Below are 6525 nucleotides of genomic sequence, written 5' to 3'. Positions count from 1 at the left end.
GCCTTCTACATCGGTTCCAGAGCCTTTGTTATTGACAAAGGAGGAAAGAGGAAAGAACTTGAACCTGCTAATGACTAGAAGACATCTTGAGAATCAGAATTAACAGTTAAGTAATGGCATTTGGATATTGAAAAAGCTCCGTTTATCATATAATTTCTCTGTTGGGAGAGTTTGTTAGATCTTCCTGTAACTCCATTTTCCGGGTTAGAAGCTACAACTCTTTGTAGCATTTCTTTTCTGAAAGTTATTTCACTTAATGCTCGAGGGTTAAGGAACAACACTAAAAGAAAGGCAACTTTTTTATATCTTAAAAATTTTAAGGCTGATTTCTATTTTATCCAAGAAACTTATTCAACTTCAAATGACCATGACCTGTTTGTTCTGAAGATCCTGCAGGATCCACTTCGTCTTCCTAACATGGCGCCTCCTCACTCTGACTCTCATACTGATGGGAGGAACCACAGAGCTCTGTTAAGTTAAAAGCACATCTTCTGAAGTTGGGATGTTTTTCCTCCAACAGGTTCCAGAGGAATCACCTCAAACCGTTGGACTGGATTTTATTTCAATGTCATTTGTGAATGTTAGCTTCTCATTTTCAACAGTGGAGCTATAAAGGTTGAAAAAGGTTATTATTTTGGAGAAAGTATCATCAACATCAATATTTCCACTAAATAAGAAGCAAAAAAATAATTTGATAGAGGAAAAGCCTCTCAGACTCTGAGCTCAAAGCGAGATGCTAGAGAGCAATAAAACTATTATTTTTGAATTAGACAATTTAATTTAATATAATTATCGCGGTAGAAGCCATTTGTTTGTTAAATACTAAGTGAAACACATTTGCCGTGTTTGATGTTTGTTGTGAATGACATGGTATACTCACAGACGGATGTATGTCGTTTATTGAGCATTCAGAAACTACAGCGGCTGTGATGCGCCACAGCAAAGGTAAACAAAATAACTGAACAGGTAATCAACTCAAAACCACTCGCACCTTTTTACCCTCTCTCTTTGTCGTCTAAACACACCCGTTGCTGTGGCAACTGTTCGCTCCAAGAGCCGAGCACACAGTCCATTACAATATCAGGTTTTCAGGCTTGATATTTATTTTGCAATTATTAATAAGCTTCTCATGAACACAGCGGTGGTTGATTAGTTAATTTTAAACTCCTGCTCTGCTAGTTATTTTGATAATGGAACCGAAACGCACAGAATTTCACAGCACCTTGTTGAAACAATAATTACAGAGATTATTATTATTGTTGGGTCATTAATTTGAAAACGTTTTGTTGACTTTTTGTTGTTGTTGTTCTTTAATAATGTTATGAACGTTTTGATAAGGAGCCAGAGGAGGACGTGCTGGTCTCAGCCTCCTGGCGGGGTTCAGTTTGTCACCTAATGCCGAGATCGACTCAAAACCTTTCGCGATCGACGTATCTCACCCCTACTTTAACAAAGAACAGTTCAGAAACAATATGAAATGGGGGAGGAAAAGCTATTTATTAACTGATTAAGTTGTGTTTTGGATTGTTCTTGAAAAACTAATCAATCACAGCTGATTAGTGGGTGCACTCACGGCTACACAGTGAACCCATTGATTTTTTNTTACCTAAACAGTTGCTCACAGCCTAGTTGGAAAATGAATCAAAATCTGATTACCTCTAAAATATATAGATTTTTAGATAAGTAAACTACCTGTTTAGAGTATTGATGTGACGTTCATGAGCAATTCGATTTTGAACGGCTCGATTTTTTTTTGGGTTTATTGTGACTTAGGTTGCTAATGATGCTCTGCACTTGTCAAAAGCTATTTTATTTTAATTTCAAGTAATTTATTTGTCAAATAAATACAATACATAAATACAACTAATAGAAATGGGAAGATAACGTTTATGTTCAATGGAGCAGAAGAGGATTTTTGTTTCTGCCAAAGCAACTCAATTCTATTGTTGTTTTATTATGCTTCTAAATTGCAAATAGCCCTAACATGTTATTAATGGATCAAACACGTGTAGTAAAGAACAAACTACATGTTCTTTACTACATAAATGTCAAATATCAGGTATTTGACATTTATATTTTAAAATGTTGCATTTTATGAAAATACATAACTATTTTTTCTGCAAGAACATATACTATGGTTGTATTTTGTGGAATTTTAATATTAATTTACTGTTATTGCAAAGTAATGTGAATGAATATTCTCAAGAGCAGATTGGGGGAGAAAAGTTGGGTAGGAACTTTAAGACCTGATTTCTCTGCAATCTCGTTTTCTCAGTGCCAACATTCAAGTAGCCATATCTTTTTCATTTCTTTTTTATGTCCAGATTTCGCTTAGAATCAAAATCTGCAAGTAACTCAAAAGACCTCCGAGTAGACTTCTTCTTGCTTTGTTGTTGCCAGGGTATGTTTCATCATCCTCCGTATTGACGGTATTCTTCGTTCAAACTACGGTGAGCTAAAGGAGCAGCCAGTAAAACAGGGGTGTCCAAAGTCTGTCCTCAAGGCCCGGCATCCTGCATGTTTTAGTTCTCTCCCTAGTGGTTGTAACAGCCTCCTCAGCAAGTCAGTGTTCTGCTTAGGCCTTCTAATGAGCCATCATTTGATGCAGGTGTGTAAAACCAGGGAGAGAACTGAAACATGCAGGATGCCGGGCCTCCAGGACCCACTTTGGAGACCCCTGCAGTAAAATGTCTCCAAGGACAACCTACCGTGTTTCAGTCCCACCTCGGTGAACAGGAAGCGGTTGGAGGACTGCTGGATGTCTATTATGTCAGCTAGAACTACATTTTGACAGGTAGGACTCCGTGTTGCTCAGCCGCTCCCTAAACACCGGAAGTAAACAATTCAGCTCTGGATCCATCTAAAGAATTTCAAAATAAAACTGACAAAGTTCTGAACCTTCTTCTCTTATCCATAAACTAATCAACAATTATCGGGCTTATATCGCAATGCTATTCACTAATATCTCCAGCCCTATCATGTCACATTATGTCACACATTATGTCAGTGCAGGCTGCACTCTAAGATGATTTTTTAAGGTAATTGTAAGTTTGTTATTCCATAAAGAATTGGAATATTTTTGGAAGGCAGAATAGAGAGACCAAGACATGAAAATATGCATCCAAACTGTAGGTCTTAGTAGGATTCAAAGAAATAACATATAGTCTATCTGGACAATATAGGTTTTCACCACTAAATCAGATTTGAAAGCTCATTTCGTTGCTGCAGAGATATATAGGCCTTTTGGTACTTAAAATTCTTTATTACAGAAATGAACAGTGGAATCCTCTTGACAATACTGTATCAAAAATAGGATGAGCTTCTGTCTAATAAAAATCTGGAAAAAAATAGCCTAATTAAATTTTGAATTCAGTATCAGCCAAAGACCTGAGATAAAATGAAGGTTCAAGTTTCATGAATGACACAGTGTAGAACTGACCATAACCCCATCTACTATTTTAAACCAAAAGATTACAATGGAACCAAAGTCCCCGAACATTTCAAAGTCTCATGATTTAATAACACAAATAATAAAGCTGTGTGCACTTTTATTACTAGCCCTACTTTATCATTTTCTCTCCTGAAGCAGGATCCCTGGGGTGTAATTCTTCCTCTTCAGTCAGCATTTATTTCCCCTGGACCTTCCACCATCGGAATTCTCTGCATTTTGCTTTTGCCCGAGTTTCCTAGTATGTCAGCACAAATTTACAGCTTCTTTACCATAGCCCGTATTCATCTATAGCTTAGAGTAGATTAGGTGTTTTGAACACTGTGAGAAATCAGCAGAGCTGAAGTCAAACAGTGAGGGAAAACAACAGGTGTTAGTCAGCTTCTGAAATAATGGAGGGAGGATAATGCATTTTGATCTGTGACAGTACCTGCTGTGGATTACAAGTTTAAGCGAGAAAAACTTCTTTAATCTGTGGAAGTTATGTAGTGGCTTTAGTTTTTAATGCAGAACATTTGTTTCTATGGAATAATCTGGTCATTCACGCATGCATTTCTCTTTACTTACAGTAGAAGCAAAATGTTACATAACTGTGGGAAATTCTTCTGATGTTTGGGATATTCTGCAAAATATGTCTGGCTATATTATGCTCATTAAGAAGGGAAATGAATTACCAGTAATGACCTCTTCATAATGGCTCCTTTTTTGTGGGTGGGACATATACTCCTTGTCTCAAGACAAATTGGAAATGGATTCACATTTCACACATTTCTGAACCAAATTGTAAGCTGAGTTACTGGATGTATAAAAAAGAAACAGGCATAAGACCATAGACCTCCAAGACCCCCTAAAACAAAAAAAATCAAACTGTAGCTGATCTAGAATCAGCCAGTTTGGTGAAAGTGATCGTCTGTGGTCAAAAACTAATCTATATTCGTTTTCATAATCCTCTTTGCCATTCATCCCGAAAGGTGTGCAGTGGACTTTAGATCAGAGCAAGGAGAAGAATGTTATTCTTTTTGACAAAGTCCTTCATCAGACAGGCTTTCCATATTTTGATGGAGCCTCTGTCACTGTGTTGTATTGAAATGGGCACTTTTCAAAAGCCACCCCTTGACAAAATCTTACAGCAAAAATCCAGGTGGAAGGTGGTAAACTGACTTCAGGCTGAATAACAATGAATCTCACAATTATGAATAATTTCTTCTACTTTACAGTAGTTCTCTATTTTATGCGGGTCTCAAACATAAAATCAAAACAACACAATAAATTGTGAAAGTGGAACTTTACAAAATGCGAAGAAATTGAAGAGACTAATTTTTTTATTTTATTTGCAAGTGTGTATCTTTAAGCATTGGGGTTTCTGATGCAAATGTATTTTGTAAAGCTCTCAGAGAGCCTACAAATTCACAATTAAGTAAATTAAGAAGTTTAATTTTAAATTTCAAAATGGAGTAAAAACAGGGTGAAGAGAGATTTCACTGCTGCCAGTTTAGGCCCTGTGATTAAAGCCTAATGCTACTGAGACAGAGGAGAAAGCAACCCCCAAATATGCTGTTGGAATGACTCTACAAGGTCAAACACAATAAATCGTTTGAAAGATTTATTACAAGTGTTTAAAAAAAGGAACCAGAGGCAAGACAGAAAAAAGATTTGAATTAGGCTGGAAAAAAAGACGATGTAGTTAGAGGAATGGAGTAAAAGAAAAGAAGAACACCTGAACTAAAAGTGACATAAGAGAGAGTGAATGTGATGGCCGCTGAAAGACCTTTGGTGCAATCACGTCAACAAGGTACAAACATGTATTGCCACTTCACTTCAGATCTGAAAAGGTACAGTTTATTCTAGTTTTGCTTTTTGTCACACTTTGATGAGCCTTAGATCATTAATCTGATTTTAGTAGCAGAGGAAAACAACCTAAGAGTAAGTCTTCCTCTTTAGATTTCAGTTATTTCATCACTATTGAAGGGCTTGAAGAATGAACTCATAACTTGTGTTTTGGATCATTGTTCTGTAACCAGATTATTATTGAACTTAAGGTCACACACTGAATGTCAGACATACTTCAGACTTCTATCAATTACAGCTTTGTGAAGCATTGCACATTACATTTGTTGTTGCGCAACATCCCCCTCCCCTCTTCTCTTTCTATCTACTTCCCCTTCTGAGAGGAGGGAGATGTGCTTCCCAGCTCTCTGTCTAATGGGTCCGAGAAGCCTCTAACTCCTGAGTATTACTACAGATGAGAATATAGAGGACATTCTGTTTAAGCTGGGCGCAAGAAAGACTAGCCTGGTTTCTAACGACCTTTGCCTCCAGATGTCCCACCCTTTTTCACCCTGTGAATTAGCCAGATTGAGCAGCCCGCAATCAGCTAGTTTCTCAGAGCACACCTGTTAACGGTCGCTCTTTCTCTTTATTACAACTTACACTTGTTATTGAACCAGGTTAGTTTTAGTGACTCGGGCGAGTCCCAAGGGTGTTGTTTTAGTTTTGGCTAAAAGCAACCTATAAAACATTTTCCACTTTCTCTTCCCAGAGTCAAACTTCATAGCTATTTTACAACCATCAAAGAACTTTAAGGTGACTCATTAATTGAATGTCCACAACATCTTTTAGATTTTCTTAATGCTAATTATTTTATTAGTAACGCAATTTTGCAAGGGTCAGTACAGCTTAAATCAGTAGCAGAAATAATCAAATAAGTAAAATCAATAATCTAGCCTATCTTTCTTTCCCTAATGCTGACACTGTGAACTAAAAAAGGGAAATTTTGAGAGAGACAGACGGAGGTTGGCATCTTGAACCCCAGAACTGGCCTGATGATGAAAAAGGTGATGCAGCAGCAGAAGGCTCCCAGTACAGGAAGAGTACTGACTTAGAGCGGCAGGTCTCGGGCCTCAGGGTAACTTCCTCATGCGCATAGCGGTCCTCAGCTTCTTGTCTTGCAGCTCTGTAGCTCCTTTCTCCTCGTCTCACAATCTTTCTGGTCCATCGAGATGTAGACAAGCTGGTCTCATGGAAGGAACACACCAGTTCTTCCTCTTTGCCTTTGTTCTTTATCTTTGTCTTTATCT

The 6525-nt window shown here is 37.5% G+C and overlaps 1 protein-coding gene across 2 annotated transcripts in view; it reads right to left on the bottom strand.

The window, feature by feature from the left end:
• Window positions 1–2847, bottom strand: part of pnpla4 (patatin-like phospholipase domain containing 4) — an 8641-nt gene extending 5794 nt beyond the window's left edge. For both annotated transcript variants that reach the window (XM_007541360.2, XM_007541362.2), the window contains exon 1: window positions 2709–2847. The gene's annotated coding sequence lies outside the window, so the exon portion shown is untranslated. The remainder of the gene's footprint in view (window positions 1–2708) is intronic.
• Between the last annotated feature and the right edge of the window lie 3678 nt (window positions 2848–6525).

Source organism: Poecilia formosa, unplaced genomic scaffold, assembly GCF_000485575.1.
Source record: "Poecilia formosa unplaced genomic scaffold, Poecilia_formosa-5.1.2 Scaffold603, whole genome shotgun sequence".
In the NCBI taxonomy this organism is placed as follows: Eukaryota; Metazoa; Chordata; class Actinopteri; order Cyprinodontiformes; family Poeciliidae; genus Poecilia; species Poecilia formosa.
This window is presented reverse-complemented; position numbering and strand designations above follow the sequence as displayed.